We start from the raw sequence: 15973 nt of genomic DNA, 5'->3' as shown, positions 1-15973 counted from the left end.
ACAATCAAGTTCATAAGGACTAAAAAAACTACACAAGTAACTACAATGACAACAACAGCAGCACACACACACACACATAAACACACAAACACACACACTCACTCTGGATATGATTATGAAGAAAAAGTGGGATCTTTCAAGGTTCATTTTCAATCTTTAAGTGTGACCTCAGAAAGGGTAGAAAATAGCCCTCAGGGCTATAAGCTGTTGAAGGCAGAATTATCAGGCTGAATGGATCATAAGTTTGACTGAATATGACAATTCTTTTATGTTCAAAAGATTCTTATTATAGGGTATATGGTATTTGATATTTGAGTATTTGGTATTTTGACTCTTATTATAGGGTATTGGAGAAGGATATTTGATCCCTTCCCTATAATTCTAGAAATTATAGGGAGAAATGTGATTTCTTCAATACTCAGGACCTAAGCTTTTTAAAATAAAAATCAGCATAGAAAGTTGCCCTCCAAGTAACAAAGAGATGGACAACCAAAATGATTTCCATCCAAGATATTAAATTGTTTACTCACAATAATGAAGCCAGCCTGTGACAGTTCCTGATTGGTCTCTCACAGAACTTTTCTGAACTGACTTGAACAGATGGAGGAACTGTATAGCTAAAATGTGATGGATATATTTAGCTCCCAAAAGCCTGGAGTAAAACCAGAGTGAGGATCAGGAGATCAAATCCTTAACAGTAAAGGCAAAAACACAGTTGATGTGTTTTTTTTTTTTTCAATTGAATTGAGTATAGAAGAGTTTATTCTGAAATGCACTTTCGTGCAATTCGACCTTCAAGTGATTCTTATCCCCCTTTCAGCATTTATTTTAAAATATGATATTTTTAACCTTTCCCTTTCTTCAACAACAACACGAACTTTTGGCTAACAGAGTGTTATTATTCTCAATGTTATTAGCATTTCTGCAATAGTTTTAAAATTTAAATCTGTTTTACAATAGGCAGGCAAGACACCATCAGATCAGACAAATAACACCAGAGCAAGAAAGCAGCCTTTTTTTAATGATAGACTGAAAAGGTTAAATATCTATCTATCTACCTACCTACCTACCCATCTATATCTATATCTATATATACATGTATATATGTATATATATACCTTATCAACCTAGGGATATTTGATTTGAAAAATTAACCCCCTTCTTGAGAATTTTGACCCCAGGAGATGCCAGTCTTACCCACCAGCAAGTGCCAGATCTTGGCTCACTGGTTTTCCAATGTCACTGCTTTTTCTCACTACTAATTACTTAGGTTCTGCGAGAGGTATTTTTCTTCTCTCCTTTTTTCTGCTACTCAGAAATAACACATGACCCTTCTGCAGAGAACAATATAGTAAAGGAAGGAAACTTAAAATATCCAAATACTCAAATGTTTCTGTGATATCATCAATGTGAATGTGCCCCATAATGATACAGATAGTAGCCCATCCTTGCTTACCAAACCTGTGCAACTCTTATTCATGTCCTCCCATAACTTTGTGTGTGTGTGTGTGTGTGTGTGTGTGTGTGTGTGTGTGTGTGTGTTGGGGATACAGGCAACTGCCTCACTTTTTCCTGATGTTATAAGAAGCACATGGGTTGTCCATCGATTATCCCTCGCTCTCACTATGTGACCAGTCCCTTCTATGTTGAAATTTACCCTTTTTTTCAAATGGCATACTTTACTCTAGTTTTTCCTCATGATTACTTATTTACTGTATTGCCATCAACTCACATCCATTGCCTTCTGAGTGATACTCATTTTTACTTATTTGGGAATTATAAGATAGCATGGCTTATAGCCATATACTACCATCAATAGAATATTGGTATTTAAAACATTTTATTTCTGGGAAATAAAATGGTCTATTTAAAAAAAAAACCCTTGCAATTCCCTACTCCCACCAAAAAAACTATGGGTTGAGAGTCGTTGATATTAACTCAATGATCTCTTTTTTCTTATTAATAAGATCTGAGATTATTTCTATGCTTTAAACATTTCCCTCTCATTCTTATATATTGCGAATCAATTCCTCAATACCTTCACAACTGTGTCACCTCCAGCACATATCTTCTATATGTACAAGATGGTCTTATTCATTTGAAATTTCCTGTCTTTATTCTCTTTAGTGCCATTTCCTCTATAAAGACATTTGGGACTGAGATGTTGGAGTCCAAAGGTATGAAAGCTCTAATATTCTTGATGATGAAAAAAGTCATAATAGTATTTCCAGGTCTTCAATTTTGTTTTGTTTATTGTTCTTCCATTTTGATTTATAAATCTCCTTAGGATAACTTTGATTAGTTGCTATCTAATTAACCTTTTTTAAAATCAGTTATACAATTATTACATTAGGTTTTAGGAGGCAATACTTAACTGTTCATAATCTACCATTCTTTCCCATAAGATTTTATAGATGAGCTTATACTCTAAATTAGTGTTGCCCTTGACTGACATAGCACCCTAGTTGAAAAGGCACCTGTTGGTGACTCTCATTCTTTTTATGCTCTTTTGACTGCATGCTATGACAAATTAATTTATATGAGTTAAACATGTATACAAAATTTTTGTAGTCTATGTCTCTGCTGTCCTTTCTTGCATCCACATCCCACTTTTCATTGTCAATAGTTCACTTAAATAGATCACAATGCAGTTGTTTTGAATGCTTTGTACTGATTTTGATCCTTAACTTAGCTTTTGGTGCTCTAAATATGAGATCCTTATACAATTACTGGTGAGTGGACACACTGAACCATATCAATCTTTATATTCTTTCTATAAATGAAGGAAAACTTAATAAAAAAAAAGAAGGAAGCTAAATGGAAAGAGAACTTACAGGTAGTCCTTAAAGAGATGAATAAAGCATTGCCATAGCTACTCTTATCATTCCCTTAAACATAGCACTAAGGAAGAAAACATAGACAGAGAAGACTTACACCAAGATGTCATGAATACTTTCTTCAAGAAAAGAATCCAAAGATACTCTACCAGGCAAGCACAGGATATTTTAACAAACACAAAACAACTCCATACCGATATGGCATGGAGTGCAAGATGAAAAGGAATTCCCTGTGGGATGGTACTCTGGTCCAGATGTTTTTGCTTAATGATGAAATTTTGTAGCTTGTTTGAAACAGCCCCAAACTGATTCAGAAAAGCATTTCTGAATCAGCTGTACAATCAGAACTCCCCCAACTTTTTATAACCAGGAAAAGAGAATAAAATTAGTGGGTAAGTTTACATGCTTACAGTGACCCCTCAGAGCAAATAGGCTTCACTCTTAGTTTTTCTTTTCTTTCATGACTAGGCCTTCTCTTTTGCCAAGTCTTGTCTTCAACTATTTTATCATTTCTTTTTATCTGGCTGGTGGATTTTGTTTGTCTTAGCTTTCAGGAACCTGCTTATTGACACCCTCAGGTTAGGAGGTGAGAACTAGGGTCTTGGGGTAGGATTCTTTTTCCCAGGCTCACAATCCCTTCCTCCCTCATCACTACTTACAGCCTCACTTTATGAGCTTTAGGCCTGTATCTCCTTCTTGAGCCACGGACCTGTAAATTCCCTAAATTTCTCCTTTGGCTCCTACATGAGAAAGACCTTTTTCTGTTCCAAGTTTTCTTTCTCATACTTCATATTTCTCTCTCTCTAACCTTCCTTCTGGAAATTTCTGTGTTCAGTGCCTAGTTTTTTTCTCTCTTTTTCTTGACCTCTTCTCTCAATTCCTGGCTGATCTGCCCCAAACAAATTACCCTGAGTCACAGTGTAGTGGCTAGATTTGTGACTGATGGTTACGCAGCATCCTCAAATTACTGCTCAAGATGAATACCAGACCTTGGAGCCCAAGAATAGAGGTCTCCGTGGCCCCTTCTCTGAGCTTAGCTTTCCTACACACTGTCACCAGCATAAAGTTCTTTTCCAGAATGCCTCTCTGATCTAGTACTGATCCTATACTCCTAGACCTCATCACATTGACCAAGCTGGAAAAACAAACTCTCTCTGGAGTCAATAGTCTCACAGTCCTGCTCTAACTATACTGGTTCCATGCATCTCATTTTCTCAGTCACCTGAATATGACCTATGCCTCCTGCCTTGCCAGGAAAGCAGTCTAGTCAAATATAAATGTACTGTCAAAATCTCTTAAACAGAGAATATGCATATATAGAACATTCTTTTCCTCTATTCAAAGTAGGACTAGACACTAACCACCTAAAACTCTAAGAAGTAATTGAATAATATTCACAATTACCCTGATTTTATAGGGAGGATGTTGAGGTGCAATGCCTTGCACAGAGTAGGCATTTAAAAACACGTTTGTTGAATTCAATTGAGAAACAATGGAGTGAAGCATTTTGCAAAAACACAATTCACAGTAACAGCCCCATACATAACTGCACCTTGCTTCTTTCCCACAGACAAAAAGCTATAAAAAAAAAGAAAGAATTTGCAAAAACCAGATTTGTAAATCAGATAAAATGAAGCAGGGGATAATTGTGCATCTTTAAACATCTTTGAGGCTTCCTAAACTAAGAACATAGAGCTTGGTATTTCTTAAATTTCAAATATGCCCGTTACCAATTACTTGTTTACAATGAATTTTTATAGCAAGATATCTCAATTTGTGAATTCTGGCCATTGGATACGCAACCCTCTAATGAGACAATAGTCAGCTTTGGTTGTAAAGCTTTGTGACATTTAAGAGTGTTTACTTTATGTATCTCAAAAAACATAAAATGCTTCTCACACAGTAAAAAATGCTTATTGGATACATTTCCAAAATATGCCAAGAAAAAGTCCTAAGTGATATATCTTTCTCTGTAATAGAATAACACCCTTTTTGTTTTTTTGATGAGCTATTGTTTATAAATGTGGGTCAAATTAAATTATACTTAATTTAAGTGGATTTACAATACTTTGATGAAAGCTGTCAAATAACATACTTTTCCTCAGAGGAAATAATCCTGAAATCATTTTTTTTTCCTTCGATGCCTGTGAAATCTCACAAAGCAATCAGGGTCCCAATGACTTCTAATGTGAAAATTCCTTTGTTTAGCCTTCTAATGTGAAAATTCCTTTGTTTAGCCTTCTAATGTGAAAATTTCTTTGTTTGGCATATAAAGCTTTTTTCAATCTATCCCTAACCCACTTTTGAGCTTCCTTGCACATTACTCTCTTCTATGCATACCATGGTCCACCCAAACTGGCCTCCTTACTATTCCTCTCATAACATGATACTCAGTCTCCCATATCCAAGCCTTGGCACTGACCCTATGCCTGCAATGTATTCCCTACTCGTCTCCTTAATCTTTAGTTTTCTTCAAAGGTTCACCTCAAGCAAGCACTATCTTCTGCTATCCTAATGGCTGCACTGCTAATGTCTCCCCTTCAAAATCACTCTGTATCTGTTTGTGTATGTGTACACACACACACACACACACACACATATATATATACACACACGTGTGTATATAGCATATGTATATACACATATAAACAGTATACATACAATTTATGTTTATGTGTATATATACATGTGTATGTATGTGTGTATATACATATGTATGCATGTGTATATGTATGTATAGTCTTCCTCCGTAGGGGCACAGTAGGCAATTCATAAATATGCTTGATTGAAGAAGGAATGACTCAAGAATCCTTTCTTGTTAATGACAAAATTGCCACTACACTTTTGGTACATATTCAGCAGTGACTCGGATGAAAGCATTGATGGCATGCTTATCAAACCTGCAGATGACACAAAGCTAGAAGTGATATCTAACACAGTGAATGGCACAGTTAGAATCCTAAAGCATCTGGATAAGCTGGAGCACTGGGCTGAATTCTAAAAAGATGAAATGTGTTACGGATCAATCAACCCCACAACTGGAAGATGGTGAAGTCATGGACAGACTGCAGTTCTGTAAAAGAGTTGGGAATTTTGGTGGACTAAAAACTCAGTATAAGTCAGCACTGTGATGTGGAAGCCAGAAAATTTAATGCAAAATTGGGCTGTATTACATGGGCATAGAATACAGGAATAAGAAGGTGTTGGTTCTACTGTACCTTGCCTTCATAAGACCTCATCTGGAGTGGTTTTTGTTTTTTTGTTTTTTTGTTTTTTTTTTAGTTTCATGCACAGTGTTTTAAGAAGGACATTTGCAGGCCTGAGAGAGAGCAGAAGAGGGCAGCTAGGATGGTGAAAGGCCTTTAGTCCAAGACATATGATGATTGGTTGAAGAAATCAGGCATGTTTAGCTTGGCATAAGGAAAAACCCAAGGGGGACATGATAATTGTCTTCAAATATATGATAGGCTAGCAGATGGAGGAGAAATTAGGCTGTGTTTGGCCCCAGAGGTCAGAACCAAGAACAGTGAGTAGAAGTTGCAAAGAAGCAAATTTAAGCTGGATATCAGGTAAAATTTCCTAAAAATTAGAACTGTGCAAAAATGAAAGGGGCTACCACCTCAAGAGGTGGTGGGTTTCCCCTTCTTGGAGATCTTCAACCAGAGGCTGGCTGACTTGTGGAGTACGTTATAGTGGGAATTCAATTAGATGGTCACTGAAGTCCCTTCCCCCACTAATATGCTGTGATTCTGGAACCTGAATATATGTTTAATGCCTTGGGTAGAATGTCCCCCCAAGCCTCTACCACCACCAGTATCACCACCATCTAAGGACACCATGCATGAACAAATGCATGGGAGATGCCATCAAGGAATAAAAACAGACTGAAATGAATCTAATACAATGATTTTTTCTCCATCTCTGTCTCTGTGTGTCTCTTTCCCTCTTTCTTTCCTCTAATATCCTCCTCTCCCTTCTCCCCTCCCCTAACCTCTCCCAAGTATCTGTGCAACGGTAGTGAAATGGTGTAGTCTTTAAATATCAGCTGAGTAGTTCTAGTTGTAGGTGGCCTCCAGAGGGAGCACAAAGATGTGGCCCTCACCATGTGAACTAAAATCAACTGCCCAATGGCCCTTCTTTGGTTATTGTTGTAACTACAGCTCATAAGCCTAGCATAATGGCATACCTTCAGAAACATCCAGTGGTTTGACTTCAACCCTTGGGCTTTGGCCAGTGAAGAGTGGTCCTGAGCAACTACTTCAGTATGCTTCAAAAAGGAGATCACAGATTGTCCTGGCCATTCCTGTGGCAAATGGAAAGGAAAATAAATATACAACTATATAACTAGTAGCTATTTCTTTGTGCTTATAGATGTATGGCTCTTAGTTCCATAAATTTCACCTAGAAGAATCTTATAGACTTATTTTATAGGCAGCTAAGTAACACAGTGGATACAGCACCAGACCAAAAGTCAGAAGGACCTGAGTTCAAATCTGCCCTGAGACACTTACCATGTGACCCTGGGTAGGCAAATCACTTAACATCTACCTACCTCAGTTTCCTCATTTGTAAAATGAGGATAAGAGCATCTACCTCTCAGGGTTCTTGTGAGGATAGAATGAGATAATATTTGTAAAGCACTTTGCAAACCTTAAATTTAAATACAAATTTAAGCTGCTACCATTCTTCATCATCATCATCATCTTTAATCCACCCCATCTTTTCAGGGTCCAAGTGGAGACATGCTGAGGAGATTTATAATGGAATAAACTGTTGTTCAGTTGTTTCAGTCATGTCTAACTCTTCATGATCTCTTATGGGGTTTTCTTGGCAAAGATATGAGAGTGCTTAGCCTTTTCCTTATCCAGCTCATTTTACAGATGAGGAAACTGAGGCAAACAGTTAAGTGACTTGCCAGGGTCACATAGCTAGTAAGTGTCTGAGGCCAGATTTGAACTCAGGAAGATGGGTCTTTCTGACTCTTGGCCCAGTGCTCTATCCACTGTGTCACCTACCTGCCCCAATAGAACCAATAAGAAAGGACTAATATAGGAGTTGTGGGAATTAGGGGGCACACTAATTCACTGATAGTGAAAGCATGAATTGGTCCAACAATTCTGGAAAGCAATTTGAAATTTTGCAAAAAGAGTAACTAAAATGTCTCAGAGATTCCGCGTCTAGGCATATTCCCAAGGAGGTCAATGACAAAAAAAGAAAGTTCCCTAAATATTTATAATAGCATTTTTTGTAGCAGTAAAAAATCAGAAACAAAATTGGTGCCCAACAATTGGGGAATAATTAAACAAATGGTGGTACCTGAATGCAATAGAATAATACTGTGCTATACGAAATGATGACTATAATGAACATAGAGAAGCATAGGATGACTTGTATAAACTGATGCAAAGGGAAGGAGGAAAACCAGGAAGACAATACACATAACTACTATAACAGTGTAAATGGGAAGAATGCTAAACAACAAAACAACTAAAACTGAATGATGACAAATTAAAATGACCAAGCTTGGCTTTAAAGGATATATGAAAGGATATCTCCTACCACTTCTTTATAGAGGTAGGAGATTATGGCTGTGGAACAACTATAGTAACAGAATTTTTCAATAACTTGATTGGTTTTGCTAAACTTCTTTTCTCCTTTTTATTTTTTATTATAAGGGATGGTTCTCTGGGAGGAAGATGGAGGAAGTTTACATCAGGAAATAAAGGTGATATAAAAATGAAAGACAGCAATAACATTTTTTTTAAAAGAGGAGCAGCTAGGTGGTGGCCCAGTGGATAAAGTACCAGCCCTGGAGTCAGGAGGACCTGAGTTCAAATGTGACTTCAGACACTTGACACTTACTCTCTGTGTGACCCTGGGCAAGTCACTTAACCCCATTGCCTAGCAAACAAAACAAAAAAATAAAAAAGAGAAAAGAGACAATATCCACAATGTATCTTACCTCTATATTTTATCTATTCTATTCTCAGTAACACTTTCACTCAGAAGATGTCCCCTAATTGCAAGGTTGGGTTGTCTTGGGTCTCTTGGAGTCACAGCTCCTGCCCTGACCTAATATATTCGGAATTAACATTGATACCATCACCATAATATCACTGTCTTAGTATCAGAGGTTTCAGAGCTGAATTAACTTTCAGATGAAGAAACTTTCAAGTAAGGAAACTATTTGGCCTTCTCTGCAACTTACATTATTAGAGAATTGTCTAGATCGCTGCAAGGTTAAGTTACAGCCAGAATGTATTAAGGGCAGAACTTGAACCCAGGTCTAGGTCTCTTGTAAATCCACTATATCACACTGCCTCTTAAGTATATGATTACATGTAAATTCCCATGGAAGATAGCTTCCTCTAAATTTCACTGGCTTCATGGTTTTCAATAGCCCTTCCCCCCAAAGTTTTTTTTCACATGAAGAGTCAAATAAATTTATTAATCTTTCAGGAAGATAAACAAGTATCAAAGAAGCCACTTACAAACAAATGTCGTCACCAATAGTCTGGATGCCTGAAGATATGAATACATTTTACTGGACTGAAAGACACCAGGATGTGATTTTGTTTTCCTGCCCTTGCCAACATTTCCATGCATTGAGGTGCTGAAATTCTGAGTAACTCCCAACTTTGAGGTCAATAAAGACTCCCTCCCCACAAAAAAATGATGAAGAGGACCTCAGGGACTGAAAAGGAGAGGGAAACATTTTTGCTATTTAAAAAAATCCTCAATTAACTGTGAGTTCATCCACAAGAAACATTCCCCCATTCAGTATCTCTGCATAGCCTTAAAAGTCCAAAGGTTTCCAGTGTATGCTCTTCTGGGTCCAAAGGTAAGTTGTGTTCTATGTGGTGAATCAGTTGCTCTATAGCTCATAATGGCAGCCTAGATGCACAAGGGCAAGCCTTATCCACAACTGCTCTCTACTCTAACCCCTAAGGAATACATACTCACTGTAAGAGGGATAATTAGCTGAGTGTCCCTGAGACTAGTCTTCACAGTTTTCACATAAAAAATCTCCTCTTACATAAGACACAAAATTTTTAAAAATCCCCCTCATAGATATCACTGAGTCACTCAATTACCTCTGGGACAGATATAAATTATGCATTCTTTGATTCTCTTTAAAATTTTAGAGGCACATGGGGACAGAGAAGCATCTCAATGGTACTAAAAATATAAGATATTCCAGAAAGAAACAATAACTTGTATGATATTAACTGCTACAAGAGCTCCGAAGGCTCCCTGCTTGGTCAAGGGAAACGCATAAAGCACGGAAACCTAACAGCAGGCTTGCATGCTAATGGCTGCTGGTGACAAGGACTCATTGAATGTCACTGCTTCACATACTATGTGCTGTTCATTTTTCTTATCTATGTGACCTCTCCTTTCCAATGACTGATGGAACTCCTGAGAATTAGCATCTCTCTCTGTCTGGGCATCTGCCACCAGGAAGGCACTCAGAAGGGTCTATTCAACAACCCTTCCAATTCTCCCACCCTCCCCTCACCCCGGTACCAAATAAAATCAGCAACCATCCTACTCTCTGGGAATGGGGAAGGTTATTTCTCTTATATTATGGGAAAAGCTCCTTGGCAAATCCTCAGAGCTGATTAGGTTTCTATCTCTATGAGCTTCCAAGTCTAGCCATCACACGTATATTCCTATTTCAGAGTTGGGCTTAAAATGTTCATAATTGGTGTGAATAGAATGCAAGAGCTGTCGCTGCAAGAATAAAGAAATTTCAGTGTTCTAATGCCCTGCTGCTATGATGACCTATTTCACACTAACATCTGTTCAGTGCTGATGAACCACTCCAGATGTAAGCTGGCAAAACTGCACTGCCAGGATGGTGTGCAGACAGCCACCTAGTGCTGCAGATGCTTCCTTCCCTGGCTCTCACTTAACATGGGCCTGATTAATTTTTCCTCTGCTTTGTCAATTACTTGGCTTATACAAGTATCTTTGAAAGACTCAGAATCTTAACATATCGTTCACCTTAGATTTTGCTGATCTCAGTAAAAACATCCAAATAAATGAGTCCCACAGAAGAAAGTGAATTTTCAGCATCAGCTTTCTTCAGGTATTTTCAGGTAAGATTTTGGAAAGTCTAATGATGAACTGGAAAGAAAGTCAAACTTCAGAATCTTACATTAACTCTTTTTCTGAGGACTGACCACCATTAATTTTTTAAATTAAAAAAATATATATTTTTGAACCACTGTTCAGATACTAAAATGCTCCCCACTGTCACCAAATACATGCAACATCTGTGTAAAATGCCTTCAGCCCTTGACCTAATGAGGTTAGTGACAGGGATATGGATGACCAGAACAGCCAACAAAATACAAAAACCATTCTGTTCATGAAGCACAATATTTCTCCTGTCATTTAACCAATTTCTCCCCCTCAAAATGACAGCATGGACTACAAATCTCCAAGGCTAATGCTTCACTTGACAGACTAAGTGCTACTTAAAATATAATAATATATGTGTCAATCTAGTAGGAATGACAGAGGTCATACGAGGGACTTTTCAGGTAGGCGAGGGTATTAAAAGGTTATAAAAATGACGATCACAAAAGCAAAGAACCATGTTACAAAACATTCTTTCCCAACCAATTATTAGAAATTCAGGCATTGTCATGGGGTGCTACAAATCTCAGAATCTACTCTTCTGGACCATTTAGTAGCACATGCCTAGCCTTACGACTTGACCTTCAGGGGACAATTCACCAATTTCCCATGATATCTATGTGTTGAGTAAAAATCAACAATGGAAGTTGCTCTTCAAAGTAACTGCCATGGATATTGGTTCTAAAAAGAGAGCATGGAGGCTTTTGTTTTTAGTTATTTGCAATTGACTGAACGTGAAAATATTCTAGACAGTTCTACTGTATTGAAGATTTGAAAATATCCAAAACAAACAATTTTGTTTTCAACCTCAATCCCAGTCAGAGCTTTCAAATACCCATGACCTCTGAATTCTCAGAGAAGGAAAACCATTATTTTTCCAAAAAAATGTTTAATCAGCATTTAAGTTTTCTCTTAATAGAAGCAATTGTATCACAAGGAAAACATGCATTTTCGCCTGTCAGAATGTTTAAGCCAATGGGTATCATTAGTTACTGATAAAAAACAGGGTTTATAGGTCACAGGACTAGTGGAGAAAGTAAAGTATTGCAGAAAGAATAAAACATTAAAAAATATAATAAGCAAGGCCAAGGAACACAGAAGAGAATTTGGACCTAGATAATTCATTTGACAAAAGGTATCTTAATAAACTCAAGAAACAGAAAGGCAAATGAGAGGCAGCTGCTAATAAAAATAACAAGTGGGTGGAGGAAGTTAAGCCGTATTGGATTCAGGATGTTCTAACCAAGTTCTAACTACATTTTAAAGATAGTGCAAAAAAGAAGACGGATATGTATCTTATCAGTTGTCCTAAAAAGTTTTTTCTACATCTTTAAAATTGATGATGATTTTAAAATTTCCCAAATATAATTTAAATCAGAAATAACAAGAACAGTCTATAGCACCTTAGAGAAGAAGTTCTTAATATTTTTTGTACCACATAGCCCTTTGGCAGTCTGGTGAAGCCTAGGGACCCCCTTTGTAGAATGATGTCTTTAAATACAAAGTAACATATATAGGATTACAGAGGAAACCAATTAAATAGAAGTAAAGTTATCAAAATATAGTCTTAAAAATCAAGCTCACAGACCCCAGGTTAACAACCCCTGCCTTACAGCATAGAATAAATAGGGAAATAAGGACAGCTGACAAAGAAAACTGGTCATTTATTAGATGTGCACCTTGTACTTTAGAAGAGATCATTTTAAAAAATTCAGAAACAGAATAGGGAGAATCTCAATGCCTAGAAAGAAAGAAAAAGATTCTCAAGAAGGAAATTCTGCAGATTTAGTTGAAATTAATCCTAATAAGTTACAAAAAGGGGAGCTTGGGGGGGCCCTAAATAGATGAATATGGCTATACAAGAAACTCATTAATGAAATCAGATTTTTAAGTCATGGAAAAGAGTTGGAAGTGAGGGCAAGTAAAAGAACTAAAGCCTATGTGTGTGGTGAACAGTAAAAAGATAATATATGACAATGTATCAAGAACCATCAACTTTCTCAGCTGAAGAAATGGGACTTGAAATAAGCAAATACCCAATTTCTATAAAGAGGAAGAAAATGTGGCACTATGCATTAGATGATGGTGAGCTTCATATTGATTTCTGGTAAAATTCCTAGACTATATTATTAAAGAAATAATTTGTGAGCATGTAGAAATAGAACCAATCACTACCAATGAGGGTTTGTTCATTAAGAACAAGTCATCTTAAACTGACATCATTTCCTTTCTTAATAGAATTACTAGATTTGTAGATGGGTGTGTAGCATGTGCAAATTTCAGTAAGATATATTTTATAGAAAAATAGAGATCTATTGACTGGATGATAATACAGTTAGATGGAGTTTACTTGGTTGACTGACCAAACATGGTCAAGTTGATGTGGAAGTAATTTTGTGGTGAAATACAGTAGCAATCTGACTCTCTCCCTGGCCCATTTACATTCAGTAATTTTATCAGTGACTTACTTGAAGTCCCTGCTGCTCATTAAATTTGCAAATAATGCAAAGAATCGGGTTACTGATACATGAAACAGTCCTAGAGAATTGAGTACCTCAGGCTCAGAAAGTATAAAGGGTGAAGGGAATGTTGCAGTGAACTGCAAGCATTGTAGTATTTTTATGGTCTCTTCTAGGCTCAAAGAAAAACTACATGTGTTCAAATCAAAAGCTGATCGCCCTACTTGGAAAAGAGAAGAGGCTGGAGAGATGATTCATGAAGTGTTCCTTAAAGAATGAAAGAAACGGAAAGCAAATAAGAAATACAAACCTCTTTCAAAAGTCTTAAAAGGCAGAAGAAAGTGAAACAAAAAGATGGGGGTGTGGGCCCATTGAACTTTTGGTAATAGTTTTAATCAATACCTCTTCCTGTTGGGAGTTGTTCTGGACCATCTCAGCAAGAATCAGGTTACCAAGCTTCATGAAAGAGGATTCATTGGATCTACAGGGCCATCTCTGTAGAGGGCTACAAAGGTATCTGTCTACATCTACCTAACATGAATAACAGGGAAGTGATGCTGTCTTCTCCAATTGTGCATCCGCGGCATAATGGACAGCACTGTGAGACCTATCAAACATTCTGATTACCTCATTGATTACCTATGGCTGGTATTCATGAAGGGATGAACATCACAATGGAAATAAAACATCTTTAGAGTTTATAAAGGTCTAAGCATGAAACTAATGTCTTTAGGGATTCTTGGTGTTTTCCTCCCTGCTACTGCTGATTAAAGGCTATTTTTAAAAAGTGGATATTTCTTTATCAGGAAACACAGTCATCCAAGGAGCATTTATTAAGTGCCTACTATGTGCCATGCATTGTGCTAAATAGTTGTTGTTGTTCGTCCTTTGTTCTCGAAGAGGACCAATGACATCAGGAGGGTGATGTCTTGACTTGTAAGTAAATTGTATTTAAGTGAGGCAGGACTGTGCAAAGTCATCAGCCTCACTTTTTTGGAATACAAAAAAAAAAGGCAGAAGACAGTACTCGCTCTCAAGGAGCTCACAATCTAATGGCGAAGACAGCATGCAAACCACTATATATACAAACAAGATATGTTCAGAATAAAGACCCTTCAAAATGTTAGCCTGTGAGTCTGACTTTGGCTCCTGGGTAAAATTTTGAAACACGTGTTTTTTTGTTTTTTGTTTTTTTTTTTGTGAGGCAATCAGAATTAAGTGACTTGCCCAGGGTCACACAGCTAGTAAGTGTCATGTGCCTGAGGCTGGATTTGAACTCAGGCCCTCCTGACTCCAAGACTGGAGCTCTATCTACTGTACCACCTTGCTGAAACACATTTTTAAAGAGATGATTTCTAAGCACTAAGAAAGGGAAAAGGTGATCACTAAGGGCATGGATTCATTAAGAAGGCATGCAAGATTAACCTCATCTGAATTTTTGACAGGGTTACTGGTCAACAAGACAGTTAATAAAGTTTTTCATTATATCCTTGTACACAAGATAGATATATGTGGATGGACTGGACAAATGCACAATTATTTTAAAAGACGGCTGAACAGCTGATACAAAGGACACTAATTAATGTATTAAATTTAACCTTAGGCTAAGTCTACAGTAAAGAGGCTTAGAAATTTATTATTGGCCCAGTCCTGTTCAATATTTTTATTGATGACTAGAATGAAGGTTTAAGCACAAATTTACCAAACTGTAAGTAACACAAAGCTGGGATAACCCACCACCTAAGTGAAAGAATTGAGATTCTAAAAGTTCTCAATAACTTAGAATAATGGGTCAGATCTAATAAGATGAAATTTAATAGTATGTAAAGTCCTACAATGAGGTTACAAAAACATTAAAATGTACAGTATTTGGGAGGATTAGATAGACATCACATGAAAAAGATGTAATGATTTTAGGAGTATTTTATATAAAAGTGAATATACATATTTATAAACAAGTAGGGTGAACCTGAGAAGAGTGTCACTAGGTTGTACATCAAATGTACATCTCAACTTTCAAAATTACTTTATTATATATTTAAAAGGAATATCAAATTGTATGTAATAGATTCACAGTTTCATGTGCCATCATCTTTTTGAATTCTACTATGTTATGGAAATGTTTGTTTTATTTCATAAATTAAAAGTAAAATAAAAAATAAATATAATTAATTAATTAAAATAAATTAAAAACAAATAAATAGTTACAGAATTCTATTGAAGAATGTTTGCTTGTATCTAAAGAGCAGAGGCAGCAATTAGGAGGGGGAATCAACTTAAGAGCTGCAAGCTAGTAGTAACTACAAATTTTAATTGTGCATAACTAACTGGCCATTCTCCTGAGACCACTGCGACCTGAGGCAGGCACGCCTGAGAGAAGACCAAATGGCCAAGAAGGCGTTTTCAAGAGTCCAGCTGTCAGTGGCCTTGTGACCCAGATTCATCTCTGTGATCAGAGACTCTCTGATAGCTAGGTAACACATGGACACACACACACACACACACACACACACACACACACACACACACACA

At 36.9% G+C, this 15973-nt stretch overlaps 1 protein-coding gene across 5 annotated transcripts in view; it reads right to left on the bottom strand.

Annotated features, from left to right (window-relative positions):
• Positions 1-15973, bottom strand: part of ENOX1 (ecto-NOX disulfide-thiol exchanger 1) — a 548229-nt gene that overhangs the window by 429250 nt on the left and 103006 nt on the right. For 4 of the 5 annotated variants that reach the window (XM_027873687.1, XM_027873693.1, XM_027873694.1 and 1 more), the window contains one exon: positions 7024-7140. The exons of the other annotated variant lie outside the window; for it this stretch is intronic. The gene's annotated coding sequence lies outside the window, so the exon portion shown is untranslated. The remainder of the gene's footprint in view (positions 1-7023; positions 7141-15973) is intronic. 5 annotated transcript variants of the gene reach the window in all.

The sequence above is a fragment of the Vombatus ursinus genome, unplaced genomic scaffold, assembly GCF_900497805.2.
Source record: "Vombatus ursinus unplaced genomic scaffold, bare-nosed wombat genome assembly UNPS02014802.1, whole genome shotgun sequence".
Classification (NCBI taxonomy): Eukaryota; Metazoa; Chordata; class Mammalia; order Diprotodontia; family Vombatidae; genus Vombatus; species Vombatus ursinus.
The sequence above is the reverse complement of the archived record's forward strand: the minus strand, read 5'-3'. Positions and strand labels throughout refer to the sequence as shown.